The sequence below is a fragment of the Corvus moneduloides genome, chromosome 3 (genome assembly GCF_009650955.1).
Source record: "Corvus moneduloides isolate bCorMon1 chromosome 3, bCorMon1.pri, whole genome shotgun sequence".
NCBI lineage: Eukaryota > Metazoa > Chordata > Aves > Passeriformes > Corvidae > Corvus > Corvus moneduloides.
The window spans coordinates 96,543,300-96,564,057 of record NC_045478.1 but is presented as its reverse complement, the minus strand read 5'-3'; the positions used below and the strand labels follow the sequence as shown (position 1 = coordinate 96,564,057).

Below are 20,758 nucleotides of genomic sequence, written 5' to 3'. Positions count from 1 at the left end.
CCTTGTCTTCACAAGGACATCTTACAGTCTGGGATTGTCAGGCCTTGCTGGATAGCAGATAGACTGGATTTCAGCTGCTTCTGATCCTGTGGCACAGCTGCTTTCATCTGCCTTGGCATGCCAGAAATCCTTCTTTTCCCTGTCTGCCACTTCATTAGCCACTGCAGTGATGGCGTTTAGCTCTTAGCCAGAAAGCAGAGAGTTTGAGCTTAAACACAGTCCTTCTGCTTAATAGCTCAAAGATGTTCATATGGATCTCCTGTTTTCATCCTTTCATTGATAACATCTGCATCCCAGTGCTGGAAGCTATTGGTTGAGATGAAGGATTGCAGTAAATTTCCCCAGTGACATAGATGGACTGGGTCAACTGGGCTTCTTTCTTCTGCTTTATGAAATGCTTCCTTATCTCCAGAAATAATACCTCTTTAGCAGAAGAAAATAAATAGATACATTTCAGGCTGGTCCATTGGGGCCTTCCATTTGTCTCATTTTGACCATGTATCAACAGAATGATTCTCTGTTTTGGCCTCTTCCCCAGTGCAATGGTTTTCATGGTGCTGCCATGTGCTTTTGCTGGTAGATCTCTGCCACAAAACTAACTTCAACTAATTGTGCTTAAATTTAAGGTTGTTCTTTTTAAACTTTTCTTTTTCTCACTTCTAAAAACTTTTTCTTCTTTTTTTGTTTTCTTTTTTCATTTTTTTCTTTTTCCTTTCATTTTTTCTTTTTTTTTTTTTTTTAATGAGTGCTTCTGTTTCATACCATTGTTATTTCCAGCAGTCAGGATAAGCAATGATCTCAGATATTTATAATTTAAGACAGCCCATGTGAGTAATCAAAGGAAGGTTACAGAGCTCACCTGTGCTCATCACTGTATCTTTTGAGTTGGTTTGTGTTCAGTTAGGGAAATCTTGTACTGATTCTGCACATAATTCAGTATTTGAAATGCACAGTGTTCTTCCCTAACTGATTTTGCTATTAGTTCATCACATGTGGTCAGCAGATTAAATATAATTGTTTCTATTAAATGACCATAAAATGTTTACTCTTCAGTTTAAAGGCCAAGGAAGAAAAGCTTCTAGCTCAGGATCTGTCAAGTTACAGTCCTCAGTTGTCTTTTAAACCACTACAGTTGTTAATTTTTCCTCCTACTTATTGAAGGATTTCTGGACATGTTTATTTTTACAGCCTAATTAGCTTTCTTCCATGAATAAAAGGTGTTTTCTAAAACATTCTAGTAGGCAAGGGATTTATAAAGTGGCAGAAATCTCATAAAACAGATATGTCTTTTTTGTATGGGAATGGATGGCTCAGGCTGTTATTGAAGGGACTCTGTATTTGGAAAAGGGACTCTGTATTTGGAAAACTTTAATGTTTTTAACTTATTGAAAATTTATTTAATTATAGAGGTTGTTTCTCCAGACAATTGTTGATTCTCTGCTGGGACATAACTATCTGTGGTTTTGTTTGTTGTGTGTCCACAGTAAAGAAGATTTAGCTCATTCTAAAGCTGGGAAAAGAGCAGTATTATTTCCTGACTTATATTTTTTAACAAGCCACAGTATTTCCACAGGCCATAGTACTTAAATGCTCCAAGGATAGTATATGGTTTCCTGTAAATCTGCAAACTGAACTGAGGTCATTTTGCACCTGAACTTTTCCAGGCATGTCAGCAGATTGCTGTAGTTTCCTTAAGACAAAAGAAAAAGCAGAGCAGCTGAAAATAATTAATATTGAACTTGACACATCAAAAATGTCATTTGTCACTTGTGATTAAAGCCTTTATCTTTAGTTCTATTTTTATATTCATCATAGGTCTCCCTTAGCTATCATTAGGCTCCACATGGTTGGAGTTAGCCTGACCTTTGATCCATCACCACAGACAAAGGGATCTGTTGCTGCTAAATTGGAGCCCCTGCTAGTCAGCAACAGTACAGATCAACAAATGTAAGCTTGGTTAATAATGATCATCTTAGCTACTCCGCTTGATTTTTAAGTCTGTGTGGTTAATGTAGACGCTGCTCTGGAAAAGAAAGTTTAGATTCATAACAAAATTTAGCAATAGGAATTTACATTGTAGTTATTCAATCTGATGTGAAAAATAAAGATCGTTTAAGTGATCTATATTTTTAGTATACTCCTACACTATTCAGTTGTGAGAAAACAGAGTGATAGTGTTACAAACTTTCTACTGTTTTTCTCATTCCTCTGAAGCCTTCCAGCAGTTTGCTGACTGTCACAGATACTGTGGTCCCTTATTTTCTAAGAACAGCGAACTGAAATGTTTAAGCTGTTACTGTCCTAGCCCACCATTGTCCTGCCACCACATTACTGTCTTATATATTGTTGTAAACCCATTCTGACATACTGCACACAAACTGAAGAAATCCTTAAAAATATAAGAAATTAATCTTTTCATTATTAGCTATGTCTTTTTTTTTCCACATGGGCATGTGTAGCTGAAAAGCAGCAATATTTTTATGGGTGACCATAAGTGATGTCTTTTCAGAAGCAAACCATTTTTTAATTCACTGTTTAGTCACACAGAAAGACTCACATGGCAGCACTAAGTCACATTGCCTATTGATTAAACTAATTTCAGGATCTCAGTTAAAGCCAGATGATGTGTTTTGTGCTACAGTTTATTGTGGATGTGATGTGAAACTGGTTCCTGACCCTGTGTGCTTGCTGAATCGCTTTCCACAATAATAAAATCCTAAGCCAAGCCCTAGTTTGGTCTCTGGTAAATAAAGCTCCCTTGTGAATAGAGTGAAGACTATTAGATTTGTAGTCCTATTAGTAAGTATTTTTGTGGTAACAACTTCATTTTTCTAAGGTCATTAACACACTTCCTCTTTTACTGCAAGTGATTGAGGGTTAAAGTCATTATTTTAGGCATCTACATTTAGTTTATCAACATCTAATCATAAATAGCCTGCAGTTTCTGGAAGCTGGAACAATAGCTATCTGAGGGTTATTATCCAGGAGACCATTTCCCCACCCCTCCCACTGCCTTCAGCAAACACCTCCATGCCTGAAGCACTGTTTACTGTGGAAGTGTTGATGACTAAAACTCTGAATCTGAGCATTTAATGACTGAAAATACCATTGTGTTTCCTTGATGTGCATAAGCACAGGTGCTATTTTTTCAGCAGTTACCCTTGCACTGAACCACATAGCTTGCCCCTTGCTATACGGTGCCTAATATAAGGATATTAGGCTGAATCACCCTGCCCTTTGGCTTCAACAATTAAATCATTTACTCTTGTTTTAGGTTAATTTTGGTTGATTGTAAATAGGCTTCAGTATCAAATTTTCCTCACTGAAATTTCCAAATTTTCAGTGTCAAATTTTTCAGTGTCAAATTGGAATCTCACATCAAATTTTCTCATTGGTGTGTCTCCAATTCTTCTTGTTTAAAAGGGAGACAGTTAGCACTGATACAGGAAAAACTGAAAAATATTTCTGTGTGGCTTCTAGTTTGTTTGTTTGTTTGTTTATGACTTTCTGAATCTGTGTTTCTGTGCAGCACCTTCTCCCTTTATTTGTGTACTCATTTCTTTGAGAACACTGTTTTGAGCAAATCAGTGTGTCAGTCAGTATTCCACCACCACTTCCTGTATCAAGGCAAATAACTTGGTAGGAATGCACGAAGTCTAGTTTAATCTTCAGGTATCCCAAAGAAAGCCAGTGAGAATTTAGAGTGAGGGTAAAAAAATACAGGTTTCTGATACATCATAATCGTGTAAGAGCATTTTAAAACACTTTTAGTAATGTGTTCAAAATCCTATAGGGCTTCTGTCATTCGCTTCAGTAGACCAGGCCTTTTCTGACTTTTTTTTTTTAATTTATTTTTTCATTTAGAGCTCTCTTTTCATAGCCTGGTCCCATAGCCCTCACAAAACCATAGGATTTCTTCAGTAATGATCCTGCACTTTCAAATATTACAACATGAGAAAGGTTCTCCTTCAGTGAGGAAAATGCTGTACACCTGGATGGAGAATGAACTGAAGATTTCAATAACAGACCCTAATCCCATCCTAATTCTTTCCCTTGCTTCTGTGTCCTGGTTTTCAATTTGTAGTTGTTATGTTTTTTAATGAAAAATCAGTAGTGGCAATAGCTATTTGACAAAATGGAATTTCTCATCACTCTGAGATATTTGAGTTTTTATTAATGAGATTTGTAAAATCAAGTTATTTTTATAAATAACATTTCCTCTGTGCACTTCACTCTTTTTCCCCGAAAAAACTTTACAAAAAAATCAAAAATAAACGGCTTCTTGTCACAGTGATCTCTCCTGCATTTTGGATAGTTTAATGGTTTACCCTTGTAGACCCACGGCGATTGTTTCTACTCTCTCTGTAGTAGTGCCACAAAACCCAGATAACTCTCCATTATTTCAGATATATTTCCATAAAAGTGAAGGGAAATTCCAGTTCATTTTTTGTCACTGTAGGTCTTAAGTTTATTGCAACAAACATAATTTTTAAATTATTATTTTAAAATTTTTATTAGGTGTTTTGCCCGTTCCCTGCTTCTGTGAGGTCAGTGCTGGCCAGTGAGACCATTGGAGAAATAAGGTACAATTTGACATATTATTATTCTCTAGAAGGTGGTGTACTCTGAGTTTATGTTGTTTTATACTTAGCAAATATAACTGCGTAGGCAAGTTATTAAGGAGAAAAAATCTAAGTAAAAAGAGAATGGACATAGGGTATAATTCCCAACCTTTCCACTTTTACCAATGTTAGGCCTTATACAAAGATAATATTTGCTATGTTTTCAGCTGTTAAGCTATGGTTGCTACAAATGTTATGCAAAAAATCACATCATCATCAGAAAACCAGCTAAGCAATTGGTTTTACAATTTTCATCATATTCTTATTATTCAGGTACAGTGAGAAGTCAAAATGAACCTAAAAGTTGTCTTTTGTAAAACACCTCTTACCTCTTTGCTTCCCTCCTGGTCCCCAGCAGCAACAATGGGAAGAGAAGTTAAGAAATATTTTCTAAAGAATGAAATATGAAGTTTTCTCTCATAACCAGCAGAGTTTGTTTGAAGTCACACACGGTTGCACTCCACACATGGAAATGTGCTTAGCGTTTATTCAGCTTTGGAAGTGTCATTCCAGTTTCATACCAATAAAACTGTTCACTGCGCACTGGTGATTTTTAAAACGAACACATTTCAGTTCAATTTGTTTTGTTCTCTTCTTACTGCAAAGTGAATGTCTTCATTTTGCACTCTTTACTCCTGAGAAGGGCATTAATGTGCTGCTTTGGCAACTGGTGTTGTTAGCGAAATACAATCTCTGTTTTCACAGTGAAATTGCCAAAGTTATAAAATATTGTGCAGGCATGTCAGTCTGGAAATAGTTAAATAGGCCATTTACTGGAATATTTCATTGTGAGGGCAAGAATAAAGTGGTTTTCTAAGATGGTCAGTGGTAGCCTTCCCTGCAGCAGGGCTGAGTGCCTGTGTTGGAAAGGGTGGCTGGAGCTGGTGACCAGGTCTGCATCCATGAGGTGCATCCATGTTGCAGTGCAGGCCTTTGGAGATCATTTCACTCTGTGACTGGGCCTTTTAGGTACCTTTTTAAGTGTGTTGGGCTCTGTCATGCTGCTCCTCCTAGCACTCAGCTCACAAGGGTGCTCCCCAGCATTCTCCTACCTCATGGAGTTCCACCACTGACCTTAACCCGGTTTTTTTGCACATCTGAAGGGTGGCTCTGGCTTTCAGATCTTGGATCCAACTCTGAGTGTTGTTACTAACTGTAGTGAGAAGAGAAGGAAAATTTGAAGTGTACTGGGAGATTTTATGGCCTTAGAGATTTGTGTTGCATCTTCCAAAAAAAAAAAAAAAAGAGATTGTGAGTGTATCTTATCATGCTCTTTCCAGAACAGGCTGAGCAGAATGACTGAATAACTCCACGAATAAAAAACACATTAAAACTCTACCTTCCCCACCTTCCCCCTCCCCACACTATTTCCTTCATTCCTGCTTTGATTTTATTCTGTTTGGGGTTTTTTTGGATTACAAATAGTTTTGTTTGTTTTCATTACCAAATTACAAAACAGCACTCTAATTAAACGGTTTTTACAGGAAGCAATTAAAAGACAAAATGTTTTTCTCTTGCTAGCTGGATAGTTATGTCTTGTCTGGCAAAACAGCAGTTGCAATGTGTATTTGTGCAGGAGGTTAAGTCTGGTGTCAGGGGTTTGCAATGACAGATACGATATGTTCCTATGGCAGTGACAGTGCCATTAAGAGAAAGATTTTTCCTGTAAATCTTTCAGTAGGTTGGGGGTTGCATTCTAAACCTCCTCAAAATACCAGGTACTAACATTTTGTGTTAAAAGTGGCTGAAAGCTCCTCAGGAAAACAGTAACAATTAGTCCCAAATACTGTTTATTAGGAAGGGATTCAAAACGTTTGACTTATTCCCATATAAACTAGCTCCAGCCAGGACATTTTGGAGGCAAATTGTACTGGCTCCTGAGGCCAAACACTCTATGAGTGTAAGTCACAGTAAGAACAGGGCTTGCTCAGACCCCTGTGGTCTTGTTATGGGGACTTCACAGTTTCACAGAATCTTTTTGGTTGAGATTGACTCTGATTTCTCTGAAGGGAAAAGTATCCTTTCTCACTTGTACATTTGTTCTTGTTTGTATGGAATATTCAGTAAGGTTTCACAGTTGTAAATGGAGGGTAAAAAGGGACAGGAAAGAAATTAACACCTCTGAGTGCTTCTCCTGTGAAAATACAAGATATTGCTGCTTGTAGGGCTCTATATTGCAGCAAATCCTGACCTGAATGAACTGTGCTGGCATTGAAACACGTGAGACTATCCAGTGCTCTTCCAAACTGGGAATTGTAAATCTGTCTTTTTTATAGGCCCTTTTTATATGGAAATCTCTCCTCTGTACAAACAGCTTCGAAAGCTGAGCCTTCTTCCAGAGTTCCCAGATGTTAGTGAGGTAGCTGTTGTGGGGCTGGGTCCACTTCAGCAAGCATACTGTGCGTGGTCAGCTTGTAGGGAAAATGCATTTCTAAGCTTCCTGGAGAACATGTGGGGAAAATGAAGAGACTGAGCAGAATTCATAGGAACTAAATAAACAGCTGTATAAACTGGCATTAGGAAAGTTGATGGATGTTTCTGCCTTTTATGTTTCTTTTTACAGCTTTGGTACCTAATTCTGTGCCACAGAGACCCCACAGAGGAGGTCCATCACATGAAACTGATATATATATTTTCTTCTTCTTTAAGGTCCATTTTATTTCTGTTGCAATTAAAGATCTTGCTCTTAATCTTGAGAAAACTTGCCCCAGATAAAATTTTGTTGCCTTAAGCAAATTGTCCAGCATTTAGGAATTATTGTAATTACTACAGCTGCTTGGGACTGGGAGAGAAAGCTGAAGGTAGGGTAGAAAGAATGCATCTAGGGCATAGAGAGTGCATCCTCTCATAGTGAATTGAATTTTCTACCCTGAAACCTAATACTAAGCTCTTTGTCATGTTAAATTAATCCATACTATACAAGGCTCGATCAAGACTTTTTGCTCCCTATGATGTCTAGGAAGAAACCTCTGAAATTAATTTGTCATTTGAAGTGAAAATAGCAATTTTCCAAGGCTCTAAACACCAAACCAAGATAACATTGTTCATATCACCTCCAGATGAGAGAAGGAATCAAGTAAAAGTAATACTTTTTACTCTTAATTGGGAAAATCTTGCTATTTGTCATGTCAATTTGATATTTTGGATGCACAGACATTATAAATTACAATGGTTTCATATATAGAAGAAGAATAGTACTTAGGATGGTGTAAATAATTGTCTTTTGAATAGAGTTGGGCTTTTTTTCCTCCTGGTTTGACAGTAAATTAGGGACAATAGGGATATTTGCCTTCAAGTCACTCTGAAAAGTAGCATTTTTCTCAACAAGTTTGTCAGGCAGGCTCTGTTAATTCATGATTTCAGACATAATGGAAGCAACAGCACAAGAAAACAAATATACATATTAGGTGCAGGGTAGTTTTGCTGGGAATTGCAAAATAGACAACATAATATAGAAAACAAAATACTAAAGAAAACATTGAAACAGCCAAAGCCAGGGATTCAGAGAACAAGTAAACATGTATTGTTCACATGGCAGTGTAATGGTATCCAGCCGTGTTAAGTAGTTAATATCTACAGTCATATGAGGAATAGATGTCACTGTGGAGCTTTTATTTGTTATTCTGATTTTTATTCCATTGTGCTCTTACAGTGTTTGTTAGGGAGCACAGATGAAAGGAATATAAAGATGAGGTTTCCTCAGGAAATGACTTTTCTTTGTCTCTTGCGGAGGTGTCTGTCCATGTGTGTCCCACCTCTTCCCTCATTTTGATACTGTATACAATGAAGCATGGCTAGTTGTGATTGAGGGAGACAAAGATTAGTGAGTCAGAAACAGTGGAAACACTGAGGGTGTTCTGATTGGAAGATGTGTTGTCCTTTTAAGTGGAATTCGTGAGGGAAATCCTGACTTCATTGAGGTCAATGAGATTGAAAATCTATAGTCAGAACATGCTACTGTTTTCTGTTAAGGGAGTAGTGTTTAAAAAAATACTGAATAGCCAATCAGCTGGCGAAACAAGGGAGAAAGACTAAACTTTTTTAGTTCACTGTTAGTTTTTGTTGGCCTCATCAGAAGATTATAGTTGCCATGTCTAATTTTACCACAGGCAGTGGTAAAGTTAGACATGGTAACTGCAATTGTAAGACGTATTTTCTTCAGCCTTTAGCTCAAATTGATCCTCCTCAGAAAAGTAAAAGAAGGCTTATTTACCAAGGTGTGATAAAGGTGTGAAGCAAGTGCCATTAATTGCATTTAGTCTTTAACTTGTCCATACCTTCAGGAATCAGATCTTCCTGGGTGAGTGACAGACCTGTTAACTTGGAATAAGTCAGAGTTTCGGTTTTTACAAAATTTCTGGAGACTGCCCATTGCAAACATCCCAAAATACCTAAAAGTAAATATAAATGATTCCGAGAGCTCCTCACCTTACTTTCTCAGGATTGTTAGGTATGAAGGTGAAGCTGATTTAAGGGTGTTTTATCTTGGGAGTGTCACTCATTCTCATTAATTTTCTTAATTGATGCTCTGAAAAATGAAACTCTTTTCTAGAAGGACATTGAAAACAGTTATTGAAATTCAGTTATATTCCTTTTGATTTTTACCAAATGGGAAGAATCTGCTTGACTTTTGTACAGACTGTTTTTTTCTGGTTAGTCACAGTATCTGGGTTGTTTTTGCTATGAGTTTATCAGTATTTCTAGATTATGCTACCATGTTGTGTTATTGAATACTCCCTCTTGAGTTTTTGCTTGAGTTAAAGTATATTTTAGTCTCCTCTCCAGTTCTGATTTGCCCTTCATTCTTTCATTTCAATTAAGTTCTCGTGAGATTGTTTATTTTTCTTCACAGTTCAAGACACTGCCCTTTCCATACGAAATGAGTGTGTTTATGGCTTCTGCAGTGCACAATATACAATTAAACAAGAAATGATATACCATTCTTATTTACTGCAATAAAAGCCAATATACAGTGACATAGTTTTTCTCAATTAAAAAGTTACAACTTTGTGTTTTCTTGAGAAAATACAAATATTTCAGAAATCATGGCATACAGTAGCATTTATTGTTTTTCTTGGATAGCAAGTTACAAATAAGCAGCCTGTGAATCAATAGCTGGAGTTTTACTTCCTGTTTTTTATTAAATCCTATGCTATTTGCTCCTCATTTAGGGCCCAGGAAAAACAATTATAACTTGCATGCACCAACTTACTGAGCCAGTTCACCTTTGCTTCTCTAAACAAAAACCATCAAGCACAAAAAAGTGATTTAAGGAATTTCTGCATTGGGTTGTCACTTTGAACTCTTATAACCACAGAAAACTACCATATCTCAAATTAAAAAAAAACCAAAAAACACCAAAAAACTCCACATCGTTTTCTTTTTTTGTGTGATTTTCCATCATCAAAAGATAGTTTTGTAAAGGTATAAATTTTTATATGACATTTTCTCTAAGAGTGTTCCGTAAAAATGCTTAAGAAGTTTCTTGAAACTGGCACAAGATTTTGTTTTAGTCACCTAAGTAAGATTACAGCAAGTCCAACACTCTGGATGTTTCAGGAAAATGTGCTGATTAGTGAACCTATCAATAAAGGACTTACCTAAATGCTGTTCTCTCAAGATGATAGTAGTAAATGAGTCCTCTGTAGGATGTCTATTTCAAAGAAGTTGTTATTACACTGTATATATAATGATAATGAACTGTTAGAAAACTTCCTTCTCACTATGAAGTTTGGATAACCAGTTAAACCCTAAGTTAGCTCTTCATGTCACGTTACCTGTTCTAGACAGGAGCATATACAGGAAGAGTTTCTGTTTTGTTTGTAATTGTTTCTGTAACATAAATTTAGAACAAATTTCCTCCTGTTCTTGGGCTCTAAGGAAATGCACTAGAGGTGGAAGAGTGGCTGTGAGTTACCCTATGGATGCACCCAAAGTTCTTGATCTGAATTCTGATCCCGTCACTTGGGTCAGGCCATTGAATAACCACTGCCACTTACTTATTGAACATATAGGGCTATCTCAATGTATAAACATGTCTTTGTGGAACAGAAAACCTAATTAAAGAAAAGTTTATGTCTTAAAGATTCTGGGGACAGAATGGGGGAACATTCAGGAAAAGAATATGACACTCTTAGGATGTGGACTAAGTACCAGTGATGCTGTTAGACAAACATCGTTTTAGAAAATTGACAAGTACTTGTGAAAGCATAAAGAGGAAGTATAGCGAGATCATTTTTCTGCTATTTCTGTGGAATGAAGGGCAGAATTTCTCATAGAAATCTTCCTCCAAGTATATTTAACAACACTTGGAAGGTTTTGATTCTCTTATTTACTGTTCATTCCATTCTATTTGTTCTTGACATATTAATTTATAAAACACAAGGAAAACCTGTTTATGCCTTTATTCCAATTCCAGTTATATTTCCATACTTTCTGTTTTAGGGAGAAGTATGACTTCTGTTTTAGAACTGTGGAGAGTAGAATAAAGAGTAGCCATGGTGCTTTACTATCTCTTTACATTTTAGGGACAATTTTAAAGGCAGAGCATACTATGAGAGGTAGATAAGAAACACAGTTTTCTTCCACTGGGGAGATATTTGGAAATTTAGCCTCTAGACCCAGTGTGAGTGAGTGCAAATCTCTACTACTTGAACATATTGAGACCAGGTGTGAGTCTGATCCTTCCTCTCTTGTGGGTCATGCAAGTTTCTATTCACTGTTTGAACTTGCACTATGGTTGTCATCAAACTATTACTCCTCATTATTTAAGAGGCCAGTCATTAAACAGACTGAAAAATGTCAGATTTGTAGCTTGCCAGGCAATACAGCTGAGTGGTAGCACTGCTGTCATTTAGCACTAGTGAAATTTATGTGGCTGTTCTCAGAGATAGCAATAAATTGCAACCTCTTTGTAGTGGCATGTGCTCTACATAATGTGGAGATTCTGGTTTCCTCTTTAAAGGCAACAGCACAGCCTTCAGGTACCAGCTCAGAAGGAGCTGTGTCAGGCAGGGGGTGAGTTGTAGAGATATTAGTTTAATAGAAGCAAAGTCATTGACATCACAGATTTTTTTTTAGGTGCAGGTGAAATAGTGAGCCTCTCTGGCCAGGATTTTTTCCCTGGAACATTACAGAAGGATTTGATTAAAACAGTAGGGGGGAAAAATTTTGAATAATATATTTTTGTGCTGTGCTAGAGGAAAACTCCAAAACTTCCCTTTTCCATCCCTCTTCAGACCCTTGGTCAGGATTTAATATTTGTTTTTTTTTCTAGAACTTTCTCTATTAGACTTTTTGTATAGTAATTTAATAGTATTAGATTAACATAGTCTAGAGCTAGGAGGAATCCTTATCCTTACCTGCTATAACCTAACATAGGTACACCAGGACTAGGTAAAGACATTTATCTCAGTGTTACATGCCTAATTTCACTGAAATGAGAGCTTTAGAACAAAATAATAATGTAATTTAAATACAAGACAGGAATCAACACTGTGCATGATGCATTATGTTAATTAACCCTCACTATTTTTTTCAATATTACCTTCCTTCTCCCTAGCTCTCCCCTGTGGAGATCTACAGCTGATAAAGGCAAGGCACACATGAACAATATTTTCTGTATTCCTATTCAGGAATTTCAGAAATGTTCTATATTTCAGAATATTCAGAATATTCTATAATTAACAGTGTTTTCCCACTTCCCAAGAAAACTTTTTAAAAATTATAGGGATGTGTCTTTCTGAACAGCAGATTGATTAAAAAAGGAAATATACTTTACCTTGAAAGAAAAAACTCTTATAAGAACAATTCTTTGGTTCCTTTAGTACATCTATTATAAGCTTTGATATTTTTGCCTAATGTTTTAAACCTCTGACTTTCAAAACATTTTTGTTAGTAAAATTAATTAACCTAATGTCATTAAACTCTCGCTTTTGAACAGTATTTTCTTGAGGAAAAACTTACAGTAGAGTTTTCCTGCTAAGTTTGGGAGGTCATTCCTTGTTAACCCTCATCAAATGCTATGAAGTAACTTTGTTTGTGAGGAGGAATTTGCTACTGCTAATATTCCTCTCTCTGTGTTTTTGTTCTGTTTAAAATTTGACAGTTGATAGATTTTTCTATCAAAAATATATATCAATCCTTTGGTCTTCATAACAAGTAATTTCATGGACTTATATTTAATTTATATTTGAAAACAACCACCACAATGGCTCACAATTTCTGAGGTCTGAAAGTGCTTATTCCTTTTGAAATTTACAGTTGTATCTCACACCTATTAAAAAATCACAATAGTTTTATTGGATGAAAATACCTCCTCAGTTCAGAGAGTCTGTTAGCTAAAGAGGCTTAACCTTTTTTTTAGGCTCAGAGTTTTCCCTTAGATGCTTAAACACCACCAAGTATTTACCAAGGACACCTATTACTTTTTCCTGTCAGTCACTTGGGAGAGTCAGTACATGGAATGGAACAGGCTGGAACAAGTCAAGGTGCAGATTTGTGCTGCACATATGTTTGAAGGTCAGGTTCAGTGACAACCAACACTCAGATTCAGTCCACAGCAGAATATCTTCTGTCAACCTGAAAAAGGTTTTTGTCTTTTTCTTTTTGTCGCTGTTTTGGAAAACTGCAAATAACTATTCGAGACTTTTGCTATAGAGAATGCCAAAATTTTGCTACTTGGGCATTAATTTTCTAGGGACATGTTGTAAAATTTCAGGTATTTAAACAATAAGGAAAAAAAGAAAATTAAGCCTCTCTTTGTTTTTGGTTCTTGTAGAAAACAAACCTACAGGGACTGAACGTGATATCTGTGAATGTCATGCATTTAATTACCCGGTTTTCTTTTGCAGCTCTTTTTGAGGGTTCAGAATACTAAAGTAGGAAAGCCAAGGTTGTATATTATGTCAGCAACCAAAAACTGAATTATCAGGCAGAGCAGATAGCACCAGGCATTTCAGAGAGATGTGGCCCTTGCTTCAGAGTCTCTCATCACAGAAAAACCTGTTTGAAAACTCCTATTCCTTTTGAAAGGGCATTAATTTTTGTTATCTTCTGTGATAATTATCTTCTCTTTCAAGTATATTGAGACAGAAAGCTTCCAAGTGAGACAAGAACTGTGAGAGTAGGTAAAACCCAGATAATAGCTGGATCTCATTTACATAAGAAATAAAATATTGTGAACAGACAGATTGAAAAAATGTGTCACATAGACAGAGACTGAAGTGCTTGAAGGTTATGTCCTTCATATTCATCCTTGTATTTTGTAGTTAACTTTATCTCTGTTTAATTCTAATTTATTCTGATACTGCATTCAGATTTTGTAGAGAAGACTTGTTTCTCAGCAAGTTTTATGTGTTCAAAAGATTCAGTAGTTGTTTCAGAATCTGTGGAAAAAATTACAGGTTTTGACCTCAGCCATAGCATGTTCTGCACTCTCAGTAGACTCAGCACCTCCCAGAATCAAGCTTTTTAAAGATATGCCTTTGTATCTTGGCATAACTTCTTACTAAATGTGACTATCCAGTGGTACGATGGATACCACTGCTGTCAGTCAGTGTGCTAGGACCACAGGGACTAAATATTGGCCAGCGGAACATTTTAACTTTAAATCCACATGATTTCTAATGCTTCAGGTAAAAGGTAGTTTCAGTAACACTCATGGTGAGAGCTCCCTGCTCTTCCATAGTTAGAGTGCATCTTATTTTGCTTGTCAGTTGGTCCAGAACAGGCCATATGGATAAAAAAAAAAAAAAAAAAAAAAAAAAAAAAAAAAAAAAAAAAATAAAAATCAATCCACATTCATAGTCCAGCTTATTTCCTTTCCAAAGGCTGCATTTTACCATTTTTTGTATGTTATATCCCGCAATTTAATTTATTACCTGTAATCAAAGCATTTTAATTGTGCTTGAATAAACAGAGGAAGAACCACTCTTATGTTCTCCTACTTGGATTTACAATTTCAAAATTATGGCAATATTTTTCTAATAAAACATTAACTCATTTTAAAGTTGTCCCATAAACAAAGAATATTTAATTATTTCTTTAGATCTTCCCCTTTTAAATTCAAATTTTTTGAAAGGTTAAGATTTGTAAAATTTGAAATGGCTGTAGCTGCTAGCTGGTAACTAACATTTACCTGCTCTCAGATGCAGTACTAGACTCATCTCATTTAGTGGATCCTCTAGTGTAAGTAATGGAGATCAAATAGCTTTCTGGGCTTTATTTGCTTCAATAACAACTTATACCAGCTGTCACTGGAGGAATTAAAAAGTCATGATCTATTCACTGAACTGTTAATAACACTAAAGTCTTTAAAATGTTTTTGTATATTTGGAATTCACATGTAGAACTCCAAGGAGCATTTGCTTAGAGCCATTCATGCTCCTTCTCTGCAGCATATGTGCACCAATTACTTGGGACAAACTTTTGCTTGTTTTGAAGCTGCCTCTGCTCCCAAATAAATATTTATACTGGCAGTCACCCCATTTGTTTACCAGCCATTCACAGATTGGATTACATTTGAAGAATTAATTGCCTTACATAAAGATGCTGTTTATTCTTTGACAGCAGGTTTCTGCATTGCCCCTCTAGATGGCATTTCTAAAAACAATTCCAGATGGAAACATGCCAGATATTTCTTTGTTCCCCAACAGCTTTAAAAATAGATGCCTGTGCATGTTTCACACTGATCTCTGTGTGCACCTTTGAGCTGACCTGAGCTATAAACACTTTATAAATAAAGTATGCTGAAACAGTAGATACACATTTTTCCCCTTTTCATGCCAGTTTGTTTTCCTTTTATTTGTTTATTTTTTCTCAGCTTCATTAAAAGAAAATAATGCTTATGTAGAATTAGAGGATTTTTAGGAAATAATATCCTACAGGGTTTCCTAGTGTTTTGGTTTGGTTTTGTTCATGTTTTCCAGAAAGTTGTAATTAGAAGATATTCATTAATCAATCCTCAGCTGACAAACTGCAAATCTCATTCTAATGTACCTGGAGACTTGACTCTGTGGTATAAGTTAAAACATCTTATGTACAGAAGCATGATTTGTTTGCTGAAGCTGGAACACGGGAAAGCTTTCTTATAGTGTGGAACAACAGAGAACCATTGCAGCCACAACTGTAGCCTGCAGGCTACAGGAGATGAGGAATCCTGTTCCTATTCCTCTCCCCTGTACTCTGTACTACTAGATACAAGACATAAGAAGTCAGCCCTCTGCAGCTTATCTTGTGACTGGATTGAGCAAAATCATTTTGACACATTTCCCACCTAGATTTTAAACAGGCTGTAAAATCTCTGGCATTCTCAACCAAAGAGATCATCTGTTACAACATCATCACTTGTTAATGATTTCCTTAAATTTCCTGTTAAAAATAAGGTAATCTGAGAGTCAGCATTGGCATCTATGCTCGTAGCTTGTGCCCATAAGGAATTCTTAAAGATGGATATCGTATTGAGGTACAGCTATCAGCCCTGATTTTTTTGTTCTTTAAATGCTAGATAAACTTTAATGTTTTTCCTACATAGTTACTCAACAACAGTGACTGTTATTTATCAAAATGTTTCATGTCTCTTAAATACCACAGTAGTGCTCTAGAGAGCTTCTAATGGACAGTGTCATAAAATGTGGAATATTTTCTCAGTGAAAGATAACAGTCCAAATTAAAATATTGCCCAATAAGGCTGTAAGATTCTGGCAGTGCTCAACTTCTCTGGTGGACTAAAGGAAAACTGAAAGGGCATATATTTAACATGAACCAAAATCCTCTTTCTTTAGCAGCCATGTAGTTAATGGAGTCTTAGCTGTGTGAATGCTTCTCAACTGAGCCAAGATGAGAAAAACAGGGTTTAAATTCATAGTGTGGCCTTCAGACAACTTTTAATTCTGATATTCTATGAAAAAAGTGATGTAAAATACAGCCTGTATCTTTCAGCAAAGCTGAGTGGAAGAGAAGCAGATTAATGGCTCATGAGAAGAATATGAGCATGCTTGAATTGCTTTTATAATAATAATATTGCACTCATGAAAGTCTTCTCTTTTGACTTGTTTGAGGCTAAAAGACCCTTAGCAGTCCAGCTGAGGAAATGAGGGGGGGGACTCGCTCTCCCACTAAAGCTTTTCAGGGCCAGGGTTGTTGCTGCACGGCAGCAGACTGGGACATAGGAAGACTCATGCTGTCTCCATTTAGTTATTACTTGTAGTGTCTGCTGGGACTAGGAGGGATCAGGGATCTGCATGTCAGACCTGGTCCATTTTGCTTTATAAAATAGAAAGAGGGAAAAGGAATATATTAGGAACTATTGGATATTTTTATGAGATTTGCCTTCATGGGTGTCTTTGGATTCACTGGGGGGGGGAAGAAACCTTCCTGGAAAACATACAGTGTCAACATTCAGTTATGGATCATTCTATTACTCTGCTGTGAGAGCTGTGTTGTCCTAAATAAACAGCCAGAAGTTTTTGACGCAGTCCTGTGAATTTTTCTCCTGATTACTTCCTAAAGTTTACTAAGTAATTTAATTATATTCTCTAAATCTTTTCCTAAAATGAAATATGTGGTGAAATTACTAAATAACTTAGAAATGATGTGCTAGGTTTTGATTTTTCTTTTGGTTTTGCTTGGTTTTGGAGTAGGGGAGGTGAGATGTCCAGAAAGAGTTCCTGCTGTCCTATTTACAAAATTTAATGAAAGTTAGCTACTTGCATCCTGATCACATTTCACTTTTATAAATATTCTTATTTGCAAATGAAAAATTCTGGCATTATAGAGATGGTAGTTTTGTCTGCTGAAGTTTGAAAATTTTTTTTGTGTGAACAGTTTCTTCATTTTGAATATGAAGTGCTTTTCATAAAACTAGGAAGTTTTTACAGTCCCAGACATCACAAAGAGTTGAGGTGATGTTAATTTTGTAAACATCCACTGCTTTATGTATACCTTGTCTTGCCCCATGCCCTGCCATAGAAGAAACACATGCAGTGTTACTTCCAAAGGAAGTAATATTTTTCCTGTATCTTTCCAAGCCTGTAAAAGCAACCCCAGAGATATTTTAAAGAAGATTATAGTCCACACCACTGCAGACTCGAAATGCAGTTAACAAATGGCAGGCTATCTGTTACAGGGGAGCTGGCTGTACGTGCTGTATCATTTGAGCCTCATGCAAGTGGTTCTTTTTCATGGACAGAGTAGGTGATAATGACTATCTCCGTGAATATACTCAGGTCACTGGAATAAATAACTAAAGGTGTAAGACAAAGATGCAAAATCACACCTGGTGTTTTTTCACTATGACAAATACTAGAGATTAAGAGGTAAAATAAAATCATCATACACAGACTTCCTTTGCATCCTCAGTATTTGTTGAAAAAGCTGGAGGTGATGTAATTTTTTTGTTTGTTTTCCCATACTCAAAGCAGAATACAGGGAGGGTGATAAATTCTGTTAATCCATTGTCATTAACTGCTAATGATGGTGATTTAAAAAAGGGTATTAATTAGATATTCATGCTAAGGCATAAAGAAAAGAGGTCAATGAGTAGCACCCATTGAATGAACCTTTTGAATAAGTTACTACTTAGTATCCAGGAAGCTTCATTTAAGAATTTCAGTGTTGCCAAAGGGATTCATCCCACAGCCTGAGCAATCACTGTCAGGAATGATAGAATAGATTTTGGGATGATTAAAAAAAACAAACCAAAAGAAAATCTAAAATAATGAAATCTAAAAAAATGATGAACAGGATCTTTAATAGGCAGAGACTTCTATTCTCAGGCATGTCTAAGAAGGCTTTAAGGGCTAATTTGGGTTATCATTTTGTCATAGAACAGTCAGAAAGACAGTTCCTGCTTTCTCATCAATACTACTTGAAATTTTAGTTATTGTTTGTACTCTTGGCTGCTTATCAGCATTGTGAAAGTACCACTCACATCCTCCTCCCTCTTCTGAGCCAGCATTCCTGATATGCTCTTTATAGCCCAAATGCCTTGACTGAATCCCAGGCAATCTGAAACCAGCTGAAAAATGTACGTTCATTGCAGGGGGATTTGGATCAGGCCCAGCGACAAGAACATTGCAAATTAGGAATGATGTGGAAAAGTGGGTGTCATGGCAGAAATATGTGCGTGGGCGCTTGTGTAAAACCTGTACACAATATGCTTGTGCTGTTTTTCCAATGATTATTTCTTTTTAGCTGTTTATTTGAAAAGAATGCACTTAAAAGTTTTAATATTGATTTGATGCAGATTTTCATTAAAAAGTAAACAGGGAGAACCTGTATAAAGATGCTTTTCTCTTATTCTGCAAAAGCAGAGAAAATTTGAAGGTGAGGAAAAATGTGGCTGTGGTACTCTTGAGAGACCCACAGGAATATCTTACTATGAGAGAACAGCTAAAGAGCAGCACTGACCTTGAATCATTTGAGAAGGATGTATGCTGAATTTTTCAGTGCATGCTGTATGAAATTAGTGCATGCTGGCGAGCGATTATTTACGCAATAAACAAGATTTGACCAAACAAATCTCTCTTCATGTCACCAATATACTTTGGCTGCACTTTTCCAGATTCATCCTAAAATCCCCCCTCCCATGCCTCCTGTCTCTTTTTTTCTGCAAGGACTTCCAAATGCCTCGGTGTGCGTTGACAGCACCAGGCATTCATTACTGGGAGACTCACTGTCGAGACAATGAAACTATGCAGGGCAGGATGGCGTTGTCACTATCATCTTCAGAGTCTGCCTTCAATATGGGAAAAGTTCTCAAAACAGCTTCTACTGTGGCTTCTCCCATGTCGTTGTGACCTTTTGTTTTTGTGCAACTGGAGCTTCATTAGTTTGTTGCCGCATGCACAATTTCCAACGGCTGCTTTGAAGACATGGTAATTATAGTAATAATTTCCAACTCATTTACTAGTCATTGACTATTTTCTTGCAAGGCAAAAGTGGAAATAAGATCTTGCCCAAACCACTCCTCATTGAACAGTAATGCCTTAAGTCAAATCTCTATCTGGGAATTTTTTTCTCCAGTAAATTTTGCCAGAAGCCATCATTTTTCCAAGGTCTGTGCTTGTAGCTGCATAATGCAAACACTAATACTCTAGATCATTTCACACGTTAGTAATAGGGGAAGCATTTACCCATCAGAGGAAGAAAAAAAATCTATTAGATGAACACTTCATTTACTGGAAGCTAAATAAGCTGTTATTCTGTGCAAGTTTGCAGTTACAGTGCTTTTCCTTTAAGCCTGTGAGCAAGCCTTTGGGCTGCACTGCTTATTTGATGATCATAACCATCAGTAGCTTCACTGTAGAAACTCCAACAAGAACTCCCTGTTTTGGGGCTTGATTCTGCAAGGAACTGAGTACCACCTGGAAAGTATTTTATGTCTGCAGTTTCTGGCTAAGGCAGTTTGAACTGGCCTAGGACTTTAGCCAGGATTTATCATGGGAAATATAGGTATCTTTTCAAAAGGAGCAAAAGAGACATGTGTGGACATAATTGGTAAATGCACAGTGCTGTCCATTTGCACATGCAAATTTGCTAACATAAGTACAGACTGGTATGTGTATTCATTAGTTTATGGGCTCTCTCTTGGTCCCTGCTTGAATTTAGCCATCAGCATTATTAGTTGCTCTGACTGAATAATGTGTTTTGACTAGATGTAACCAGAAGATCTGAGTTCTGGTTCAGTTCTGGTGCTGTATTTCATGAAGCACACTCTTTTGAAGCCTGATTGAAGCCTGCTCAGTTGAGCAGTGCACAAAGGAGAAACCCCCTTCTCCTAGCAGATCCATGGGAAAGTAATCATTTGTCATCCACCATTCCCTTCTGCTGTTGTACAGGACTGTGAATGAGAAGTCGATCTCTGTGTTTCCTGTGGCCATCCCTTTTGGAGATAATTGGTGTCCCAAGCTACAGAACAGCTGACCTTCAGTGTTAGCTGCTGGTCCACAGTGATTTACTTGAAAATACAGAGGCATACCAGCTACTGGATAATTTTTCTCATATTTGTTCTCTTTGTTTCCTGCACTTGCTCAAAGGGAACAGTTGTGTTAATGAGATGGTAAAAAGTTACTCATGTGATGGTATTTAAAGCTTTCCCACCAAAGGTGACAACAATGGGAGCAATTCTAATGGTG

At 36.7% G+C, this 20,758-nt stretch overlaps 1 long non-coding RNA gene across 2 annotated transcripts in view; it reads left to right on the top strand.

Annotated features, from left to right (window-relative positions):
- The window catches only part of LOC116441210, a 318,677-nt gene that overhangs the window by 58,928 nt on the left and 238,991 nt on the right, over positions 1 to 20,758 (top strand). For both annotated transcript variants that reach the window (XR_004238960.1, XR_004238959.1), the window contains exon 3: positions 4,519 to 4,583. This is a non-coding gene — a long non-coding RNA (uncharacterized LOC116441210). The remainder of the gene's footprint in view (positions 1 to 4,518; positions 4,584 to 20,758) is intronic.